General features: G+C 39.4%; 1 protein-coding gene across 2 annotated transcripts in view; it reads right to left on the reverse strand.

The window, feature by feature from the left end:
* AFF2 (ALF transcription elongation factor 2) overlaps positions 1 to 25165 on the reverse strand; it is a 333326-nt gene that overhangs the window by 298987 nt on the left and 9174 nt on the right. The window contains exon 1 of one of the 2 annotated variants that reach the window (XM_082062240.1): positions 5657 to 5789. The exons of the other annotated variant lie outside the window; for it this stretch is intronic. The gene's annotated coding sequence lies outside the window, so the exon portion shown is untranslated. Of the gene's footprint in view, positions 1 to 5656; positions 5790 to 25165 lie in introns of those variants that run through there. 2 annotated transcript variants of the gene reach the window in all.

The following is a 25165-nucleotide window of genomic DNA, read 5'->3' on the forward strand; positions in this document are numbered from 1 at the left end:
CTACCTCTAGCTCAGATAACCACCTACAAAACATATCAGTGTAACAACTAACAACATCACCATGGCCCCTGGGCCAGGCAGCAGATCATAGTTCTAACTATAGAACTGGAATGGCCAAACTATGCCAGCTCTGTTACAGCCTGTAGGCACACCTGTAGTAAGGAAAATGAAGTTAAATAACATCCACAGAACACGTTCATGGAGTCCACCAATTTGCTTGGTGGGATAATTCCCTGAAGTGTAGAGACCACCAGCAAGCTGCTGAGGAAGAACATCTGAGGCCAATATCCTAAAACATTCCGGAAAGAGGTGACCAAGGGTGCACCGTTCTCTGGCCAGAAAGACATGTCAGTTACATTGTGTAGCAGGTCATATTCCACCACTGGCCACACCTGGCTAAGCCTCCACATCCCCATATCACCAGTGTGCCTGAGAGCACAGATGGGCACAGCATGTTTGGGGAGCCAGAGACAGGTTCTCAGCCACTGCCTCCAAACCTGCTTAATCCACCTTCATATTTTTAACATGTTTTCCTCAGCATCATGAAATATCTGTTAAACAAAAAGCAGCAAAAGCAGCAAATTACTCTGGTGCAAATGACTAGTGCTTTGGACACAAAGCCACCCCACCACAGTGTGGAAGCCATGGTCACATAGGTCCTGCTGAATCTCACATGCAACGCATATACTCCCACGATAAAACAGCAGCTCACATCTGTCAGCCAAGACTAGCACTCATCATCCTGGTTATTTTCTTCAATTCCTATGTGCTAGAAAACCAGTAAGGAAGCTTCTTTTCCCCAGGTTCCCCATAGCAGAACAAAGACCAAACCAACCCCCTGCAGGTCAATCCCAGGCCACAAGGCTGCAAGATCCAACTTACTTCTGGTGCTGCAACTGCTGCATTTTCGGTTGTGCTGTAGCTCATCTTCAGGCAGGTGCATGGAGGTCGGTTTCTCCGGGAGACCCTCTCCCAGCTGCGGGCAGCAGGCTCTGGCCCCTCAGGGTGCTGAGAGCCCCGAAGCCATGCTTGCTGTCACCAGCTTATTACAGAAAAGCTACAAAGTGCTATTAAGGCAGAAACATTTTGTTGAGGGTTTTGCCAGTTCTAAGGAAACAAGACGGGCTCAGCTACCTCATATCAGAAGAAAGCTGTAGGCACCGGATCATTAGTGGGCAGACACAACCCTGAGTCAGAGCCTTATGCCAGCCCTAAAAGGCAGGAGCTCAGACATCACTGTGGATCTTGCATTTGCTAGTGGCTAAATCCAGTGATTAGTCAGCACCGAGAGCTGCTGAATCACTCTCCAAAGGCACCTACCTCCCTGCTGACATCAGCTCGGCAGCCACCGCACTTCACTGACACCGGCCGGGCCGGCCAGCACCCCTCGACTGAGCCTGCACGATGCCCGAACTGTGGTACATACATCTGATCCCTGACCTGCCACAATACACTTGCTAATAAAACAATAATAGGCATGCGAAACAAAAAGATGCACACAATTTTGTATTAATTGTTCTTATTTTTTTTCTGATAAAATAATTTGAAGCATAACGTAATATTTATTTTCAGCCTTAACAATCATGAATGCATTTAAGCACCATTTAAAGTTCTTTTCAATTCGGATTCTATCTCATTATTAATTGTTTGGGTATTAATTATTTTGGATTAAATGAATGTAGGCATTGATATTCATGAAAGACAAACGACATTATAAGCAGATGAGACAATTAGTAGGAATTAATTCAATAAGCCTGAACTCCCCAAAATCTCTGCATCATTAAAAACTGACTTCAATTAAAAAAAAAAAAAAAAATCACCAAATTAATATCATATTTTATTACTGCTACGCTTTAACATTTTTACTGACAGTGACAGACTTTACCTGACTAAATCTGAATCCTGTCAGCTGTCATTGTAACAAAACCCAGTCTCAGAGATAAGGTGTTCTCCACAGGGGGTAAGCAGAAGTAAATCAATGTTTTCTCGCTAAAGGACAATATTTGAGTCAAGATGCGTGAGGAAAATCTTTAGCCATTTCTTTGAGGAAACTAACTACTTAGAAATACATAATAAGCAATTAAACTTACTGCTTTGGAATTTAACAGGAGTTCTAAAACCGGTGGCATTACATTCTCATGTTGGTGGATGAAAATAAGTGTTAGCAGGACTTAAAATGATGCATTGAAAGGAAAATATTTGTGAAATAAACCAGAAAAACTAATAAATAAAAATTTCTGCTCCTTGGTGATAAAACAGAACAAAAGGCACATTGGTGTACAGTGGCCTTGTCCAGCATGGAATTCTGGTATTGGTCTAACATCCATTTTGACAGAGTATGGCTGTTAAGCCCTGTGTAAATAATATCTTTGAAATTTTTCCTTTTTGTTTCCTTTTTATATCTGAAATCAATTAAACAATAATTAAGAATTTATTTTTGAATGCTTAATCCTGCACATATGTGCATTTTTTTTTTAAGTTGGGTGTGTTGTTTTGTGGGTTTTTTTGCTTCTGGGGAGACAAATATCATTGAACAAAGTCCTCAAGACTTCCCTTACCAAACAATGCTATTTATAACAGACAGAAAGGCAAATCCTACTCTATTTAGAGGCATGCTCCTATGAAAGTCAACGATGCTGCAGCATCCTTTAAAAGCAATAGAGCTTACACTGTATCACCCACTGGAGTCAACAGGAGTGCCAGGAGGATGATAAACAGAGCTATGTTTCAGAAGTACTTTAACACCTAAGCAGAGACAAATTAGAAACACTTAGGGGAGGTGTGTGTAAGTAAGGTTAATACAATTCCACAGAATGTCACAGTTCAGTTCAGATCTCCAATCCGTCCACTCATGGTGTGGCAAAAAGTCAATATATGTATTTCAGGAACTATCAGTAACTTCCCCACTAAATTCTGGTTGTAGTACAAACATGGGACACTTCAAAAAGATGCAGATGGTATCTAGCAAACAGAAACATCTAATATGTCTGTACTTGAAGGCTGAGAAGGACCTCATCTGACCACGAGAGGGAGAATTGAATCATACACATTGTTGATTCACATGTATTTCCAGCTCAAACCAAGCTCACAAGGAATGCTTTTCATAAGTTCAGCCTACTCAGGTGACCACCCCATAGCACCAAGATCCCTGCCTACACATGCTTAAGGGAATGGGGAACAAAACCAAATCCCAGGACGTCTCTTTCATAGAGGGATGCTGCAGTGTGGTCACCGCGGATACACCATTTGAAGACAAGCAGGGTCTGAGTTTTCATAAGGACCTTAGGAAAGACTCAGGACAGCTGTCACTGAGACTTCTGCAGATTCAGTCACGCTTGGTATTTTGAGGTGAAACATAAGATAACTGGTGCACACTCTTGGGGCTACTTATGTCTGCAGACCCACTTCACACACACCACTGGTGCTCCAAAGTCTGCACGGGCTAATTTTGATGTAGGCTCTTAGACACCAGCTTTAGCTCCAAACACTCCTACCAGTTTAGATTTTGCCTACTAAGAAGTCTCCTACTCCTTATATGGAAGATGCCAAAAATTATGACCAAAGCATCCCAAAAATTTTAAAGGTCCCAATGACAGAGTATTTTCCATTAAGAATGTGAGACACTGAAACCTGATCTTCTCTTCAAGTCTGCAGACCCAGAGTTTGCTGATAACCCCTTTCAGGCCCACTGCAAAGTTCATCTATTTTTTGGCCACTGGGGAAGTCACAGACTGAGGGATGTATGAGGCTGTCGTGAGAGGTTTATGTTTATTACATTTATTGCCGCTGATAGCAATAACTAAGAGCAGTCCCCGCTGTACAGGACTTTGCAGATCTGCAATAAGTTCTTATGTTCCGGTTGTGTTTCAGTGCTTGGAGAAGTGCAGAGTAATGCAAGTAAATAAATAAATTACAACATGTGGGATTTTTCACCCAGCTTCAAAACACAGTCCTATTCCTCATTTTTCAGGATCAACCGTTACTCATGCTCACTCCTGAGGACTGGCTTTATTTACAAAAGAACTCATAACCCTATGACATAAAGTCTATCTCAAAGCCTCCCTATGTTATTTGTGACTGGAATAATCACAAACCATTTATGAGAAATTTGAGGCAGTATTAAGTATAGAGCATACTTTGGTTGTTGGCCAGGATATTTGGACCTTTTACTGTACTCAAATATATTATGGTAATCTCCAGCCAGTGAAAGGAGATGGGAGGAAAGCTCTGTTCAAGCAAAGAACATCACAGCAGAGGTGACTGGGACCCAAACCTCATTTGCCAGCAGATAGATCTGGAAACCTCATCCCCAAACAATAGTAGTTTCTTAATCTACTGATGTGTAATGAGCAGCCAGTGATCTCATCAGGAAAACAATATATTGTTTACATTCTGCTGCTTCTGAAGTTATTTTTTTCATTTGGATTTTGAATTCCTTATTCTCTTCAGAACATGGCTAAAAACCCAATCCTACATATGGAAACTACTTAGAAAAGCCAGCTTGTATCTGACATGCAACAGCAATATGGGAACACCTGAGCCACATTTACAATGCCATTGTAGCTGCAGGCAGGGCCTGGCAGCAAGGCTGACACGGGTCTCCCCTGTCCCCACAAGAGGGCATGGGGCTGGAAGACAACCACCACTCCACTACCTTGTTCAAAGGGTTTGTTCATAGGCAAAAGCAGAAAGGTCCTGCCCTGAAAGACTGCCAGCACTGACACAGAAGAAGCAGTTTATTTAGGTGGGTACTTTTTGGAAGCTCAAAATATGCAAAGAAATTCTAGTGAGCTTTGGAAGTCCTGGTGAAAGCCGAAGTTCTCAAAGGACCAGTAAAGCCAGCCAGTGATACTAGAAAATACCGATGGCAGCACTTCTGATAAGCAGGTTAACCTGCAATGCTTCAGCTGCTATCCTTGGTGTCACTAACCGCTTCATCCTGAGTGTAATTGACTCCAGGGGAAAACAAAAGAGAGGATTTTGTTTTGACAAATCCACTGCAAGGCACCACACTAAGGTGCCAAAGGCTACTTTGTATTTACAATGCTGGTGATACGCACAACTCAGAAGTTTCCTGACCTCAAGTACAAACACAACATGAAAGGTGATATATCAAACTGACACTATCACAGCTAGGAAAAAAAAAAAAAAAAAGAAAAACACCTCAGATTTATACCAGGCTTGCCTGCCTAGCATAAATACTAACATCAAACTGCAGCCTTTGTTATATAACTCCTTAAAAGCTCTTTGATACAGCACAAGGGCAAAATGGTCCAGAAGCCAAGTGTTTCCAAACAAAATTATAGGAAGATAAGGAAGAAAGCTGATGAACCTAGAAAGGAACTTTAAGTTCACAGAAGCAACAGCACATTCAGACCTCCATTACCCTCCCTTCACCTTTGTGCCTCATCTTACCTATTGGCACACCTCGATTTATTGTTTCTAGGCCTTTTTTTCCACCATACCCTTGTGTATGTGTGAGCCCTATCCCTGGAATGGTTTCAAAGAATTTCAAGGAAATCCTTAAAACATGCATCTTCTACAAAGCGTCTGAACCCCAGGCTTCTTTTAATTGAGCCATTAATAAAACGGCTCTTAAAAAGCCCAAAATGAAACAGGTTTTTTTTTTTCCCCAGAAAAAGTTTCTGTTGGTTACCTGGAATGAAATAGAGTGTTCCCATATTCAGGTTCGAGTCACCTCCTCTGTACATTCGGGGTATTTTAGTTGTTCAGATAGAGCGTTCATCCATTTTATCACAGCTGTATGTCAATCAGTTCCACAGCACAGGCCAAAAGCTGCTCCAGGATGCTCCAGTCCAACTGAAGCAAAAGGGATTTTTTTTATAATAAAGTAGTGATAGATAAAAATAGCGCTCCATAGTTCCTAAATGAAAGTAATAACAAAAACTTTTGCAGCTGTAATGGTTCATAATGTCTGAATGACCCATTAGAAGAGAGACATTCAAATAAGTCAGTCACTTTCCAAAAGACAAACTAAAAGCATTGATCATAAGTGAGTAAATAGTAGAGCAGACATCTAAAAAACAAAGTTTTGTGGTGCTTTCTATATCCTTTCACAGAATAGACTTACTATGAATATTTTGAAAATATTAATGTTGATAACATAGAGGATATATTCCATTTCCTCCAAAGAACATACAATCGAGTAACAGAATTTATAATACGAGCTGTGTATTGTAATTTAATTTAACCATGAAACCAATTTCTGCCTTCAACATTTTATGTTTTACGGTATGAAACAGAACATTATTTGCTGTAATGTAGTTTATTTAACCTTAACCTGATGTGGTGCAACAGTGCATACAGATACACTCCAAATGTTAATAATATGACATGCCGAGCTGATTAAAATTTCAATTGTGTTTCCTCCATCTCCTTTGGAAAGTTAATGAATTAATGAATCTTTAAAGGACAGCCAGGGAGGCCTTAAAAAGAAGATGCCTTTTTGAGTAAGGAGAGAAAGTGGCAGATTACAACTTAATGGCTTCAGAATAATGGTAATTTCCCTATTTTCTTCACTTGCCTTAGCTCAGCTAATGGCTTCATTAGTGTCCACACTCTCAAACGAATAATAGAGGGCGATGTCACATCCATCTTAGTCACATCACAATAAAACCGTTAAACACAATTCGGCTACCTGCCTTCTGCCAGTCTGTGCTACCAGGCAGAATTAGCAGCACAATCAATACAGAATCCTGTTATTACATTCTTTTTCTTTTAGAACAGAAGTGTATCATGAGGCATAATCATGCCTTGCTATTTAACTGTAGTGCAAATTTTATGCTGATTAGATAACTAGAATTACTCAGAAAGGACATAAAATGAAGGGAAAAGTGTCTTCCTTATTTATACCTATTGATCAAAAAAACCCATCCCAAACAAACAAACAAAGAGATAATTCCAGGTCTTTATTTGATAAATTGATGGATCATCTCAAAGTCAGTACAGATATGTCAAATTCTTCCTGACATCCCCTATACCAAATCATTTAATGAACCAGGCTAATTAAGCAGCTAAAAACCTACTTGGCTTTTGCTACCTCATAGGAGAAGAGATTCCATTCAACCATTTAAAATACTTGGAACAAATTCAGTGTAACTGAATACAGCTCCATCAAAAGGTATAAAGACTGATGCAACAAGTTCACAAACTGATCTTGGAACTGTACCAACAAATGGGAATTATGACTTTTTAAATACTTTAAAGGCTTTTAATTTTCAAAGGAGTTGAATTTCAACTACTTTTTGATCACTAGTTTTAAAGTGGATTTAAGCCGCATTGTTCTTTTTCACTCATTAGACAGTTTGGCTACTCTATGCAACATGAAATCTCTGTTCAAGCATATTTTTCTCATTATATACATATTTTGTACAACAAACAATATGCAGGCTTCTTAACAACAGTGGTTGAAACACACACACTTGGTGAAATCTAATGCACAAATACTATTATCCTCTACTTTTTACCTGGGAAAACCAAAGAATCAAGCTACGCTTTCTACCTAGCTGAACTGCAGCTGGCAGCAACACACAAGTAATAGGGGAGAAAAACAGCCCATTTAATATATAAGGAAAATCTCAAATGCTTCAGGCAAAATTCTGTTCTCAGATCCATAACACAGATCCTGACTCCAGTGCTCTGCCCCTTCTTGACCTGAGTATCTAACGCTACCAGAAGCTGCTACAGACATGTGGAGGCAGATGTTTATTGGATCGTACCAATCTAAGGCAGGATTTTGCACAAAAGGAGTGCTGGACTGATTCCCCAGTTCTCTACACAACCCTGCCGTAACCACATCCAACTGACGGCCAGGAAGAAACTGCTTTGTAAATCTTAGAATACATGACGTGCCGGGCATCCGCGCTTGGCAGCTGAATAAATTTTTCTGACAACATAAATCTGATCCCACTGAGAAACCTTTTTAAAAATACATTATTGACTAAAAATATTTATATGCAGCACTTTTCCTGTTAGCAAAGGTAATATAGTAACTGCTTTGCCATTACCGCAAGTAGCTTTAAGCCTCAGATAAAATATTTTTATATGCATGCTATACATACATTTTGAATTAAAACACAATGCCAATATGATACTAAATCACAGCTGAAGTCTCAGGCTTAAACAGATCTTGAGTGACACCTGCATTCTATTTTTTTGAGCAGTTTGTCAATGATGAGACCTTAATTAGAACTACTGCTTTCAAAATATGTAGCTACGGTTAAACATGAAATATCCTCTTTTCATTTTATGACTGGTTTTAATTTTAGTTCTTAGTTGTTATTTTATAAAGGATTAAGTGAATTCCAACAGGGGCACAGAAGACCACCTGCTTCTTGTCTACCTTAGGATACTAAAACCTTTATATATAAAAATAAACACGTACAACAATCACAAATCAAAATGTCTCAGGGTTGAGCTACCACTGTATTTCTCAGAAGACTAGTTCAGCGCTCACCATGGAAGGATTTACTCCAAATATCCTGGTATGCAGTCTTGGCCTGAGCAAATTCTCACCGTAACGAAGGAGGAAAGCTCCACAAATTCATTTGCCAGTTAGATATCAGAGTTTACTTCATGACATCATGGTAGACCCCAACTTTCTATTATACGTGTGCCCATTAGGTCCCTAATGAATTCTATGACTGATCAGAGAGCTTCATCAACAAACAGGGGAGAACCAATGGGTCGTAACTCAAGATGCTGTTACAGCATCAGCATTAGAGTACTGTCAAGTACAGGCAAATCCAGATGTGACATTTATTGTCTAACATCAAATGGTCACAGTATCGCCTATGCTTCTACAAAAAAAATTGAACACATCATTGAAACAGAACATTTCAAAAAATGCAACAGTAATTTGAATATTTCCTTTTATAGGCATCCCTATGACTTCAAAATAAACTTCTGTCTGCTCACTGTCCCTTTAAGATTTCTGCATCACCCTCACTTTTGCTTAATTGCTTGTAGGAAGAATATCTTACTGCAAGATAAAAGACATAGGAGGGAGATTACTATTTGTAGGTAAAGTTAGGCAAGAAAGATATATTTACAACTCTCCTGCTTAAACTACCACACAAACCAGTTTTATACAGAGCACAGGTCCCCTCAGAATACACTTGCTTAGCATGCAAGTACACTATCTGCCTAAACTCTGCTTTTCTGATTAAAGTTTTGTATTTAATTAAAATTGTCTTTAATTAAAATGCAAATATTCTAGGACTTTAACAATAAATTGTTTACACTAGACTGAGAAACAGGCCTCAAAGGCTTTGGGAAAAAAATAGTTTCAATTGCAAGCTGTATATTCAAACTTCACTGCTCAGTGAAAATGGGTAAAGATCCTTTTTTTCTCCTATTGGCCTAATCTTTTTTAAACAAATGGAAAGATATCCCAATTTGTATCTAGAATTCACACAGAAAACAATTCCCAAAGTTATTGGCTGTTGAGCAAGTAATTAGGCCAGTTCAAAACATCTTTTGTGTTTGAAACAATTCCTTTAGCCAGTTTTGCTAGGAAATGATACTGACACCACAAAAGAATTGCCAGTTAAATGAATGATGCGCACAGCCCGTTTCACCGCCTGATGAACGCACGTGTGCGTCTGCGCGCTCACAAGGATCCATCTGCATTATCCCTTCACCAGAAACATCCTGCTCAAGGTTCAAAAATAGCCATTCTGTTTACAAAAGAGCAGAGTTTAGATACTGCAGATATCTAGCCTGCGCGTTTCTTCAAACACACGCAGAAAGACTGTACACGCAAGGTTTAGATTTACTGCAGGGCAGACTACATGCTCTGCAGCATCAACAACGCTTTTCTGTATGAAGTGCTGCAACTCCAAGGTGAGTTGTGCTTATGACCAATTCATAACCATCCTCCATTGGGAAGAAAGTTAAGCCCTTAGAGCTAACCTGACTTAATTTCCCAAAATTATAACTTTAAGAACTTCCATTTTTCTTTACAGGAAGACTTCAAATTGGGCTCTTAGTACTACAGTGTGGTTTGGAAAGAAATTCCTTAACTTCAAAACCATCCACAAAAAAAGGAAAACAGTGGAAGGTTTTATGGCTTATTAGCAAAACACTGCACTGTGCTCATCATCATATCCCTGTTCAAATGCTGAAGAGCAGTGATGCAAGGTAAATTAATAAATGAAAGTAACATTGAAAGTTTGAAAAATCCATTTAAAGAAGCCAGTAGAACAAATCATACACGGGAATTTTCTAACTGGAGGTCCTAGCTAGAATAATGGTACGAATATGACCCCAATGGAAGTCACATAAAGTATTCTCATTCTTGCAGAGAAACTCTTACAGTAAAAGACCCACTTCCTATAAATTTGAATTTCCTAAATTCATTGCAGATCTGAGAAACCAAAATGAAATAAATTACGCCAGTTTGACACCATCTCCTTCATCACAGTAATTCCCGATTTCAGTATAAAAGCCATTACTTAACTTGCACGCCATAATTTACACACTCTTTTACACAATAATTTTTGATTCAAGAAAAGATTAATTTGCCTTTTATAATTATCTTGTGTCAAAGTCTTTAACCTTTTCATCTAAAAAGTTTGAGCTGGATTTCTTCTGGAAATGCATGCCCAGAGCTCAGGGAAGATGCTGGATGTCACCACAGGACAGGAGGGGAAGCAGCCAGTGGCACAGGGATGCAAAGCGAGGGCAACACTGCAAACCAAGGCAACTACTGAAAACCGCCCCGCTTCTGTAGGATTCAACATTAAATTCACAGTGTCCTAAACCTGAGGAAAGACAAATGAATTAGCTGTTTTTAATAAAGCACACGATCAATTTCATGTTTTCACAAATATCTCCCTACAGAAAAATGGCCCAAGTGTTGTTGGTTCAAGCCAGGTACATCAGCAAGTTAAGCTCACTGACCTTCTAGATTTCTCCACTGAAGAACATATTAAATAAATGGTAACAGACTGCACCACTGTGACCTACAACCAATTATCACCACCAGCTGCTTTCCAAACACTCCACAGAAAACCCATTTGTTTTATTGAATAAAACCTGCATCAGTCCAACACGAAGCTCTAAGTACAGCACGAGATTCACCTAAACCACGGCAGTGTGCAACTGCTACTTGATTTGCATAATTTATACAAATTCATGTAGATTCAATAATTGCCATTTTGAGAAGGTTTCCTGGAGCCCAGAGCAGGCTGGTGTGAGGCCGAGCAGCAGGAGCACACCTTGCCCAACATGGTGCCCGTTCCATGGGACCCAGCAGCAGGCACCGGCCTGGGCATCACACCCTTCCTGTGGCACTAAGTCACAATATGTCACTCTCGCGCTTCCCTAATGTTATGACAAAACAGGGCGATATCCTATCTTATTAAAATCTAGAGTAACAGCCAGACCCATCAATATTTGCCTTTTTGAAGTGGCACTTTTTAGTCACAGCTCACTCTCCTCTCACCAGTGTTGGAGAAAAAGCTGTTATGGATCTCAATGGCAGCCCGAACCCCCCTGAAACAGCCTGCTCTCCTGTCTGCCCCAAAAAGCAATTTCTCCAGTGCTGAGGGAGAAGGATGGTTAAGTCAGATAATAACACAGACCTGAGCCTTGGAGCAGTGGCCGTGGTCCACAGCGAGGGACACCAGCAACCCTGGCACCACTGAACACTGATGTGGCTTCCCCCTGCACTCCAGATTTCTTTCATTTTATGGGAATGCACACCACACATTAAAGGTGAGAGAGGTAATTTTATACAACTACATGGTCTGTGTGGACTTTCTTCCAGCTCAAGTTGTCCAGTAAAATTAAAAAACCTATTTTAAGTGATACAACAACTATGTTCCCAATTCTTAAGAAAGTGTCACTCTGTTACAGGGTCAGTAATTAGCTCTTACTTCAGGCACCTTTCCTGCCTGAGAAACAGACTGCTCGTTTTTATCCTGTTTCCAATTTACTCACTGGCAGAAGTGCACGAGAAGTCTCTAGCAATGAAGTTGCAAAGCCACCTCAGTATAAATCTCCTTTTTGAGAATTTTCAGTCTTGTTTTATCAGAGACCAGCGGCTGTGCTGAGGAAAGCCTATAATGATTTTCTCTTTTTCAGGCTTATTCTAGAATTGCATCTATTTTGGGGTTTTGTTTAGATCTGTCGCGGCTTTCATACTGTTGATCATGTTGTTTTTCTAACCCGCCCTGAACATCTGTTAGCTCTTTCCGAGGCTGCATAATCCTGGGGTTTTTTTCCTCTTATGTATTCCACTGCTATCAGCTGGCTGTTATTCTTGGGTTTATTTTTCAGCATATATTCTATTTCTTTTAATTTGGAAATAAAAAAAAAGAGTAAATAAAAGCACCAATTCTTTCTTGCTTCATCCTGAACAACAAATTCATACCTGCCACTGCTTTTGTTTTGATCTGTTGGTTTCTTAGGGTTGTTTTGTTTTGGTTTTTTTTGGGGGGGTGTTTTGGTTTGGGTTTTGTTTAAAAAAAAAAAAAAAAAAAAAACACCCAAACCTGCATCAATATAAAAAAAATCAGCTTGCAGCAAAGCTAAAGGTGGAGTGAAAAAATGATGAAGGATCTTGTTTTCTTAATGATAAAAATCAGTACTTCTGAAAGATGCCAGGCTGGCAGCCCTGCAGAGAACAGAGCCTCCACCGTTTAACCACAAACCAGACACACACAGCCCCAGCAGGACCACTGCAAGCACAGAAAGGGGAAACAGTCAAACCTTGGCCTCTCACAGTGGCTGCCAGCAAGGGCAATAATTAGTGCCAAGCGTGGGGGTGGTTTTTGTGACGCTGACATTAGGAACTGTTTGTAGACTACAATTATTTTGCATATCCTAACAAACAGTTATCAGATAGCAACAGCTTTTGGTCACTACCAGGCTGTATGGCATTCAAAGCGATGAGGGACACGTATCTCCTCAGCCAGCAAGTCTCCTTACCCAGTGATTATAAAACAAATAAGATTTTGAGGTTGACAAGAGTCCCTTTTAGCAGCATTTGGATTATAAAATTGCTCTGACTCACTGCAGCGTATTGCTCCCTCTTAATTAACAGAGCTGAACTTTGTACATGTCTAGACTTCCTCCTGCAGAATGGCAGATTTTGGCCTCCATGAATATCATTTGAAGTCATATTATTTACAGAGCCTTTATTCATTTCAGTCATTTGTTTCAAACATATTTTCCACAGAAAGGAAAAATGCACCAACTGCTGGGCCATTTAATCCAAAGTTAACAGTTTAGATATTTTATTCAGCATTTTAAAAAGGATTGTCTTAGGGAATTTATGTGCTGCATTTCTAATGTTAACTTTACAAATTGTAAAGTGCCTTGGGACGCACAAGCATGAAAGGCATTAAGGTACTGCAGGATTTAACCAAATGTGTATTGCACTAAAAAGAACCTTTTATGAAAGCACATACAGATAAAAACACAGTAATGTTAGTGTTTATTAAGAGATTCTTAGATTTATTTCTTAAAGTACAACAGTTTTGCTCCTCCACAATCCTTTTTTAAATTGAAAAAAATTTCTGCCAGTACTGACATAAAATTGCAGAAATTTTCAGTCTTTAAAAAAATAATTAGGAGTCACATAAAAACCAGACTTTTTTAAGTAAATAAGCTTCAGGATTTCTGGTTTGTGAGGGTTTTTTTTTCTCCTATTAGTTAGTAGTCTGAACAAATTAACTGTATTCACTAGCTTGGCTGTTGTTACAGGATTTTGAGTACAAAAAAGATGAACCATGTATTTTGATCCATGCTTCCTATTACTATCAAAAAGTTGCATTTCAAATACAAGAAAAACCTTGTACAGCTAAATCCCTTGACATGCCTGGAAATCACAGAGTAGGATTGTACACCAATCACATATGACAGAGGATTTAATGTCAGTGGGTGAAGTTCACTACAGCGAGGAAGAACAGCATTAACACAGACAGAGCAGCCTTATCAAGGAGAGGTGGGGTCCTATATCAAGCTTTATCTCCACCCTTTAAACAGGAGGGTGGATTTGATTTTCCCCACCTCCATCCCCATATTCCACCTCTGTAACACCCAAGCACTCAAGCTCTATGGTCTCAGTCCAGAGGCTATTACAGTCTGTTCAAAAATATCAGTTGATTTTAAAAGGCTACAGATAAAGCCCAAAGGAAACTGTTGCAGGTTTCAACTTGAAGGACTAAACACAAGATCAAAGTTTACGCGCAGAATGTGTATATTATTCCAAAAATGTAACACTGCTGGAACTCCCATCACTGTGACATCAGAAGAAAAGCAACAACCAACCACTTTATAATGCCAGATCCACCTTTTCCATTCAAATTACATTAAAAATAAAACATGGAGAAAAAAAGTTAAAAAGCAGCATATGACTCCTACTAAGAATGGAAGGATTAGTTGTCCTTTGCATTCTGAGTATGAAAGTTAATATGACAGTCAGAATACATACTCAGAGCTTCAGATCTTTTTTGAATGATAGGACCATTTTTCTCAAAGGCTTTCAGTTACAAAATAGCCCTCAGATTTGTTTCTCTAGAGCATCTGTAATGCAAAAACATTTCTTACAAATACAGCTGAAAGCATTCATTACGTTTATAAGTGAAAACTTTCAGATGACTGGCCTGAAATCCAATAATATTCTCCTGTTTAAAGAAAAACAGTTGAGCTATGTCTTCCAATTACAGTGGGTTATAAAACTGAATTAAAGAAGATACTTTTTTTTAGCTAATGATGCTTTTTAACTACCTATCTCTCATGCCTTTCAAACAATATGGCACTTTCAGTTAAACATTTGTTGCATTTTGCTTTCAGACAACTGTCTTTTCCACCCAAGCTCAAGGCAAAATTAACCCAGTCATGGTTTAACCCCAGCCGGCAACCCTGCCCCACACAGCTGCTCACTCACTTCCCCCCAGTACAATGGGGTAGAAACCTGGAAGGGTAAAAGTGAGAAAACACGTGGGTTGAGATAAAGACAATTTAACAGGTTAAACAAAAGCCACACACACAAGCAAAGCAAAACAAGGGATTCATTCACCACTCCACATCTCAGGCAGGTGCTCAGCCATGCCCAGGAGAGCAGGGCTGCATCACAGGTAACAGTGACTTGGGAAGACAAACACCATGAATCTGAACATTCTCCCATTCCTTTTCTTTGCCCAGCTTTATATTGCTGAGCATATCATTATACAGTGTGGAATATACCTTGGGTCAGTTGGCCTCAGCTGTGTCCCCTCCCAGCTTCTTCTGTGTCCCACCCACTCACCGGTGGGTGGTGTGAGGAGCAGAAAAGGCCTTGACGCTGTGTAAGCTCTGCTCAGCAGGAACTGAAACATCCCTGAGTTATCAACACTTTCCAACACAAATCCCAATCACAGCCCCATACCAGCTACTATGGAGAAAATTAACTCTATCCCAGCCAAAACAAGCACAAATACATACAATTTAATATACATTTTCACTGTGGACATCACATCCCCATCTCAGTCCATTCCTCAGTGATGTTAAGCCCTCATTAAGAAAATCCAGACAACACAGGTTTGCAGAGTAACATCTGCCAAGTCATAAAGACCTGTAAAATGGAAATACTACTGTATGTATTTTACACCTGGATTCAGCTATATTTCTCAAGGGCTTTGTGCATGTATTATTGTTTCTCAGTAAAACTGTCTTTTCAATGTTGGAACATGCAATTGTCCTTTTCCTGTGATGGACTTCAAACTGGGAAACCTGAATCTTCCAACCGTTCGTTGCTCCCATAAACTGCACTTCAAGCACTGTTGAGATCCTGATACAGATCTAGGTCTTCCCAAATACATACTCACCCACCTTTCTGCTATTTCTAATCTAAAAAAAGAGTCCACCACAAACAGCTAATGGAAATATATCTCTCTATATCACTGGATGTGCTGACACCCCCGTTCATTGGGCTGCCACTTGCAGCATGACTACAGTTCGTTAGTTTTACTCTGATGTGGTATAACGTTCAGTTGTTACTACAAATACAGCCGCTTGCTTAAACCCAGTGTTTTGCACACTGTGCACCTGTGTAACAACGGAACAGCAAATCTGGGGACGCCAAGAAGTCTTGACTCCCAGATCTGATGTGAGCATCACGTTGAATATCATTGACTGAAACTGCAGCCACATACAGCATCTTTTACCACAACCTCTCTCTTAGTCTACATATTTATTTTACACTAATCACTAAAACATCACAGCACAAAGTGTTGTGTTATCTCTGTATCTATCTCAATATCTATAATTACTTTCTCTTTTGTGAAAACTAGGACAGGGAGTTGTAGCCCTCAAAGATTACAGATACCCATCTTACTAAGCCTGACTAAGCCTAAACACACAACAATTATAAGACGGTAAACAGCAGTAATTGTACACTAAATGTCTTTTTAAAGAGCCAAATGTGCACTTAAAGTTTAACTCCCACTCACTGCTGCTCTAGAACAAACAGTAAATTAGTGAATACCAAACTAAAAACAAAACAAAAAGCCTTGCAGCATGTTCCTCAGGCAGGAAGTAATTGTATTCTTTTTTCTTAAAACTCTGTAGACATAATGCAGGATAGCTTCAATAAAGCACTGCATGTAGTGAAAGCATGTGATGATCTTGTAATCCAAAATAAAGAGTAGCGTCTGGTAATTACCGTGCATTGATAGAAAAGGGAGCACTCAGAGAAATAAGCCACCCTTACCCTGCAAATGAGTCCAGCTGCATTCTAATTTCTCAACAGTCAATTTATTACCTTACATATTTTAAAACAGGGGGTTATTTGCACCTGTATGTCTCAGTAAAACGCAGCTAGTTTCATGACCATTATAAGCAACTAAGGCTTCCTCTTTTCATTGGAACAGGTGGCATGCACAGGGCAGAAAGCACACATCTATTTTTATCCCATGCGCATCAAAACTAACTCTGAGGTACCACTCCAGACCCATTCACAGTGAGATTACAGAGTCTTGAAACTCTGCACAAGCCTCACGATACATTTGCCTTTTGATGGCATGGTAGGTGATTGCTTTGGGAGTGCTTTTTGTGGGAGAGTATTATATAGCAAGAATAACACAAAAGTCCCTAGCAAGCATGACTCACATTACAGTGGGCATCAAGTACAGGAAGAAGGGGGATTGAAATACCCCCATTCCTTCTAGAAGCAGCCAGACCTCAGCACAGAGGAACAACCTCCTCCTGTCAAGGCCTCTTGCCAGGCAGGGGACACCAGTTAACAGAGCTGTCTGCCTTACACATGAGCATGATGTTTACTGGAGGGAAAAGGGGGATAACAGGGAATAAACTTCTTTACTAGGGGAAAAGAATTAAAACATTTTTAAAAGTAACAAAACATAGCTGAGAAATGATGAAAGCTGTTTACTCCTGCAGCGTGCTGCAGCTTGTGTTATTGTGTGACAGCTTTCCTGATGATTAAAACAGAGGTTGGGTACACTAATGGCAATACCTAATTACAGAATACATAAAACATACCAGAAATATTCCAGGATTTCGAAATAACACCTGCACCACTTACTACCAGAGGTATCGTGTTTGCTTTTTTCTTGTCCATTTCCATGTCTACACTATTATACCAAGCATTTAAACACTTCTGTATGTCAGGGAATGCCCTCCTCCCAGGCAAATTAACAACACTTTAACACTGATACTGTTTTGCTTGGACATATGAAAGACATTTGGAATACCTTATCTTCACAACTACTAGACATGCCCTAAACCACCTCTAAAGCCAAGTGTACACTACAATATCCATTTTGCATAGTGAGTTAGAGAGAGCCAATGTGTCCTAAAGCCCAACACAGAATGCCCTCTACCTGGAGCTCCACACCTGGGCTACAGCCACAAGACTGGTTGTTGGTATTATTTATTATCCAACATTTACTCCTGCAATAGTGTCTAGAGACTTAAACAGGCCACGCTACTCTGCACCATGCAAATGTGTAACAAACGACTATATAGGGATTTCACTGTAATATAAAAACTGTAAGAACTAATTGCCCTTGCATAAAGTATCAAAGGACAGGGGAAAAGGCAGAAGAAAATATTCTGAAAATCTTAAGCTCTTCTATGTGTTTTAGGAGCCAAAACTGAACATTTTAAGCCTCCCCAAAATCTAAGGTCCAAAATACAGTTATTTTGTTTTGAAGCACTCCTTTACTCTAACACAGCAGCAAGCAAACCAGCACCTGTCATGTCTATCAAACTAGCCTCTATTTAACAAGAATTTACATTTAGTTCAGTCAATTAATATAAGCATTATCAGGTTCATGATAATTAGCACACTTATTAACAGCAGCAACAACAGGAGAAATGGTGTCAAAAGAGAGCTTCGTTGTAGTTCTGTTGTTACCATCAGAGGCTCCTATCTGATCATACCTGGTGATCTACTTAGTCTTGTACTGCCAAGGAGACCCATTTACTTTGCCCTTAAGCCAGACAAATTACTGTGACAAGCAGCAGATTTAGGGTAGCTTCCATTCACAGATCACTTTAAGTACTTTACAGGTCATGTGCTGATAAACTACTTGCTTTACCAATTTCTTTTGGCTTATCCAGGGCTAAACTGTTTTAGTTGAAGGTGGTTGTGGATTTTTTGTTTGTTTGTTTGTTTTTTTCTCTCCAGGATTTTGTTTTGTTGGAGGGGTGTGTTTGTTTGGGTTTTTTGGTTGTTTTTGATAGTTTGTTTGATGGCTTTTGTTTGTTTGTTTTTAATTCATTCCTTACTGTTTTATTTTAGCCATGCATGTGTTGTAAGGTTTCTGCCATCATAGTTAAGGGCTGTTGGAACAAAAAAATTTAATCCAATAATTTTATTCAGTAACAAAAAAAGCAAAACACTTTTGCTTTCCATCACAGATACTGTTAAATTGCACAATAACACATGCAGACTTCTTAAATGAAGTATCACCTGGAGCAATCAATAAAGGCACTTTTTGGTAAATTTTTTAAAGGTAGACTTTTAATGGCAGGTACAATTTAGAGCCTTCAGACAGGAGATGTCCTCTCACCTGTCCTACCAGAACCTTAATATTTTGACCAGAATTGTCAAATTCCAGATCATTGCTTATACACACATCTTTTTACTACTTTGTCTTGCGCTGCAGGGTCATAAGGGTATAATTTACAATGCAGAGTAGTGCTTTAAGAAAACAGTAAGTCAAAGCATAATTGCTTGGGTTTTTCCTCAACTTGAACTAAGCATTTTCCTTTTCTCTTAAACTCAGAACCATCAACCCACATCATTAGAACAAATTATTTTGCGAATAAGGCTAAAAGTTAACATTCTTTGAGAAATTTAGCCACTGCTTTAACAATAAATGGAGTATTGTTCTATCCTCCACTTATCGCTGTTCTTAACTATTCAGTATTAGGTAAGACCTGGAAAAAAATTAAATCCATAAATTGTACAGTGTGTCATATTATACAGGCAGGCGACTTTATAAAAAGCGAGACAACACTATAAACTAAGAATCAAATCAGAATTTGAACTTTAATTTTAGATTCCTAAGCTTTTCAATGTTCAAGACAAACTGATAGCATTAGTTCCACATTATCTGTTTGTGTAATAGTAACTACAGAAGCAGAGACAATATGATACAAACCGAGTTGAACTGTAGCGAAGGTGTTTCCAGGCTACATTTTAAAGAACACATTTGAAAGACTCATAGAACAGCCCAGAGCTCTGATATTTTCATGGATTAAAAAAAGACTCTATTCACATACACACACAAAAAAACACGTATCACTAGAACAGAGGAAAAATGAAGACTTAAAGGTTGCTAAGTGGAAGAAACATACATTTTCCATCAAGTGAGAACTCTAACACTTTAGTCCTGACACACAATGAAAAAAGTGCTTGTATAATATATAACCCAGCTATGCCAGCAGTGAAATGAATCTCCAGGCTGTGCAATGATCTAAAAAAAAACTCTGAATGGGCATATGGGAACAGCTCACTTTGCAAGACCTCTAAAACCAACCTACTGATAAACACCGGAGGGTGCCTGACTGCCTGCATACTCAGAGGCCGATTTGTTGTTATTCTTATTCATTACTGAGTCATTATTATTATTTAAAGTGCCGACAATGCACTCGTGAACCAGAACAGATGCAAAATATCCTGCGCTAATGAGAAAATCAAAGCCTTTCTTATATTAGCAATTTCATATTATAGGAACTCTTTATTTTTGCCAATAAAGCACAACAGTAATTAATACAGCAATAGTTTCTTTTTGTTCACAAGTACAGAAAGTAAAACTGCTCTGATTCTACTTTGGCTCTCCCCCCACCACTACCAGCACAAAATACAATAAATACTACTGAAGAATTCCTATTAAGACAAACAGCTGCCAAACACAACAAAAATCCCCCATATAAAAGGCTGTTGTCTGTTTATTCAGGGATACAGTCAGTTCTCCTCACAGAAAATTAAGTGTGGCGCTGTTCTTTCATATTTGAATACTTATGCTGTGTCATATCACCATAACCATCTCACAGGATAATTAGTTAACCAAGTGCTGGAAGGTTGCACTAGTCCTCAGTGTATTACAGAACCCTGGGTCCAGCACCAGCTCACATTCTTGCATAGCAACTAGAACTGTATGTAACCAGTATGCGCTTTCTCCCCCTGAAATTATGCTACTACGTATATGAGAAAGCTGACAAATATTTAACTAGTTGTGCATACAGAAGATGCCATGTTTGGACATTCTCCAATAGCAGGGATGGATGTGTGTGCCAGTCACATACAGCTCCAGGCTGACCCCAGGTTTGCTGGGGGGCAGGCAGGCAATCCGGGAATACTCCCTTGGCTACCAAGACACCTGCAAACCACCCCCCCTTCCCCCCAGTGCGTCTAGAGACATGCACCAGTGCACACTGGAGCTGTGCCTGCTTTCTTATGACCACCCATTTTTAGAGCAAGGTCAGAGATATTAGAGCTGCTTCATGTACGTGGGTAAACCTAACACAGAGAATACTTAAATTTAACTGAAAAAGAGGGCACTGTTCATTCAGAAGGGTCAAATGGAAACTACTGGCCCTCAGCAAACCAACTTGTGCATGCACCCCAGATTTGGCCCCCAAAACTACAACGTGGGGTGTATCGCCATCTCAGCAAACATTACTGCCCCTTTGAGGATCATTCTGCATCATGGGAATGTACTCGTGACCAAGAACACTTTCGTGACAAGTAAAGGGATTTTTTTTTTCCCCTCAGTTTCAGTAATGAACAGAATTTAAGCAAAAAATGACTCAGCTGTGACTGCACAGCTCAGTCAGTGAGCCAAACACGGCCAGCACGGAGCAGAGAGCTCAGTCCCGTTGTCATTTCTCATCAAACAAAGCGAGACGATGAACGCTATGTGATTCTTAAAGTCTTGTTCAAGAAGCTGGGCCCAGTTCTGTGCTGGGAGCCCACGGGGTATAATCCTGTAGTGACACTTTGCAAGAGCAGAGCGCAGCACAAGCCCCCTGCCCACCCAGGCACTGCAGCTCTTGCCTCTGCAACCCAAGCTTGCAAGTGGCTCCCTGCTCTACAGAAGAGGCTGACTACACATTTTATATCAAAATACTCCTACTGATTCAAACTACGTGGGAAAAGGAGCCAAGACTGAAATGACAGAGCTAGAAAAACTGCAACATGTATCAACAAATGAAAATGTGAATGAAGAAGTTTCATCCTCAGCAAGTCCTCAAAAGGGAGAGCTGAGATCCTCAGAATCTGCTTTTCTGACTAAAAAGGCAACTAGAAAAGCTGGATACTACATCTCTGCTCATCATCAGAAACCAAGAGAACCTCATATTGAGAGGACCAAGCCTGTCCCTAAACACTTACTGGGTTTAAATGGAGATTGTAAGAATCTTAAATATAAATAAGAAAACATCTATGAAAAGATCATCTGCTCTGACTTTGAAGGTCTATGTGAAAACAACTGCCAGCTGCAACAGCAGCACCCTGCCAATGACACACATTTAAAGAAGGAGAATAAAATACACAAACAATAAGTCAGTCTGACAACAATGGATAAAAATGCCTACATTTGTAATTTTGCATTAAATATTTAGCTTAAAACCAACAACTATGCATTTGAATTTGAAAAATGTTTCAAAAACCACTGGAACCATGACAGATGAATGACAGTTGGACAGTTTGATCACAACTGACAATTCATATTTCAGTTCAGAAGAATGCCCTACCTTTATGCCCTCTTAAATCAGCCATAAGTCAACATGTGCTTATCATTAAGCATGTACTTGTGCCTACTGACATAGACATACTCACAGGAAAGTACCACACGTGCTTAACCACCGGCTGAACCTGGCAACGCATCCACACACGGTCACGCCACTATAAGCCATCATTTTCACGTTTTGGACAGTCATCCCTTGCCGCACCCCCTCATTTGTTCCTGGCTGGGTATTTTTTTTTTTTGCCAGAACATTAATAACCCCTCATATTACCCCCCAAAAAGCTGTGACACAGGCTTAACCACAACTTTGAAAACGCAGTGACATTATAATACACAAACATGTACAAAAGATATACACGCTCAGACACACCAGGGGATAAAACAGACTGGGAGGAAATGAGGAACTTTATGTTACTGTCTTTTCTAATGAGATAGAAAGTGGCAGATGTAAAGATTCCATTCAGCCGACAATCTCTTTTATGATATGAATAAACTACTAAAACAGATTTAATCCTTTATAAAAATCAGATTATAAGAAGCAGACAAAATCACAACTTTATTCAATACGCCATTTTATCCAGTGTGACTAATGCATTATTTGTATGAAGTTAAAGTGGAGCATTGGAAAGCTATGAAATAAATCAAATGCTCTACTTTATGTAATCTTAACAGACATCCCATTAGGATTCTTCTATGCACGGCTGTTGGTTAAAATCATTGACCAGTATCCTTCTAAATTAATCAACTGAGGTAATGCTGGCTTGGCTGTCATCATTTGCTCCTAATCTACATTTAGAATTCACTTCAACTTTTCAAGCCCTTTGGAATAGGTTTATCAATTCTCTCGCCCTTGCTCCAGACACCCACCTAACCATTACTTGTTTACAGAAGACCTACTACAACGGAACTGTATCATTTATGTTCCTTTTCTTTCCACAGATATTAGAGCACATATTGACACTGTGTTATAATTAGTTAGAAAGATTAAATCTTAACCAAACATTCTAGCCTGCCTCAATTTTTTGATGAGACCTTTTATCATTGAAGTTGAATTTGCAGGCAGATTGTGTGAGTTTACACAAGTGAGAATCATTACAAAATCTAAAATAACCCTCATCTGGTTGAAATGCAGCTAGTAGAATACTCTCGGTTATGGAAATACAGGAGGAAAAAGCCTTCTAGATATCAGGCTATTTGTGGAGTTCTAATGTGTTTTCAAACATATAACTTCTGTGTTATGTCTCTTGTATTTTATGCAGTTTCTAGTCATGTTTGTTAGATATCTGCATGTCATGTACTGCAAGATTCATGAGCAGTCTACAACCAGGCAAAATTCTCACATAACAGCTTGTCTTGGGTAACAAGGAAAGAACTTAGGCAGAGTGAAGTGACAGGAAAGTGTATTATTTATTATCCTGATGAGGATAACACTTAGACATGGTCTACAATCCACATATGCTCAATGTCCTGTTGATGGGGCTGTATTTTTCCGAACAAGCACACAGGTGTTTTCCTACACAAATATCAAAACCCTCTTTGATTATGTTCCCTTATCCATGATCCCTCTATGTGCACATTAAAGAACAGTCCATTCGGACAAGGGCTCTTTAAAAAGAGAAGGAAAGACTGAGCAGTAACAAAAATATTGCAATAGATTGTGTAATGTTTCTGGAGCTCTACCACAGAGTAGGTAAAGGTCATCTTCTCCAGAAATGGAATCAGAAAGCAAAGGAAGCTCTGGCTAAGTATGTTTTTGAGTTTTATTCAATCAATTAAAAACTTTGACCACTGGCAGTGGCCTTCAGCTCAGCCCTCCAGTGCAACCTTACTGGCCCACAGACAATTAAAGTCAAAGATAATACTTCTAAGTATGTACACTACTAATAATGTCTTTGATTGCCTTAAAATGATGCATGGGATTTCATCAAAATTCATTCCCTTCTTCAAAAGACCATTGTTAATTTCAGAACCAAATTCTACTAATGGTCTATTAAAACCCATATGTGCAAACACCTCCTTGTTTTTCTGGGATGTAAAAATAAAGTCCACTAACAGGTTTTGCTGCCTATTTTCCCTTGAAAGAAAGGAATAAAATTTTGTCTTTTGGTTGTTGTTGGGTTTTTGTTTTTTTTTTTTACATCAAAGACATACTCTTCCTAGTCTTTGCTAAACAAAACACAGTAATTTGTATCCCCAAGTGGTATAAATAGAAAATATGTTCAGTCTAATAACATATGTGAAGAAAACTCATGCCCAGAGTTAACCAACACAGCAGCGATCTGCTAGAAACGGAGGCAGCTGTCTCAAAGAGCAACAATGCTTCTGAACAAGTGTGGATGTACTATTCAGTGAAGCGTTCAAGACATGACGTTCACTTAAGCTACATCTGCATATACAAAGCTTTTCTATGAGACCCGGGAAATGACACAACTGTTCTGCCTCTGAAAGGTCCATGGCCTTCACCATCCAGCTGAGAGCAAGGTAAACTATATCAAATATACACACTCCAAATAAATTCTGCCCTTCAGAAGAGTTTCTATGCTTTTATTACCTTTTCTTGCACATATGCTCTGCCCAAATCCTACCATTTCTCTTTATGAGCTTGCCTTTCCCCCTACTAATATATCTGCCTGGGTTCCTGTCTTGCTCTATCACCATAAACATTCATAAACATTAAGGGACTTAACCTCATCACACCCCTGCGGAATAGGAAGATATACCCATCAGAGTGGGCGAGCAGTGAACTGGAACTCAGCTGACAGCAGGCCTGACCAACGCCAAGTCCTTCTGCAAGTCACTCTGCTCCTCTCATTCCACTCTCCCAGGGATAAGAAGGGGTAATGACAATAACTTTGCTGCAAAATGCCTCAGGCTACCAGTAAAATTCTGAGACGTTATTCCTCTCATTTTACAAAAGGAGGTAAAGCAGAGAGACATAA

The sequence above is a fragment of the Streptopelia decaocto genome, assembly GCF_964273445.1.
Source record: "Streptopelia decaocto genome assembly, chromosome: 10".
In the NCBI taxonomy this organism is placed as follows: domain Eukaryota; kingdom Metazoa; phylum Chordata; class Aves; order Columbiformes; family Columbidae; genus Streptopelia; species Streptopelia decaocto.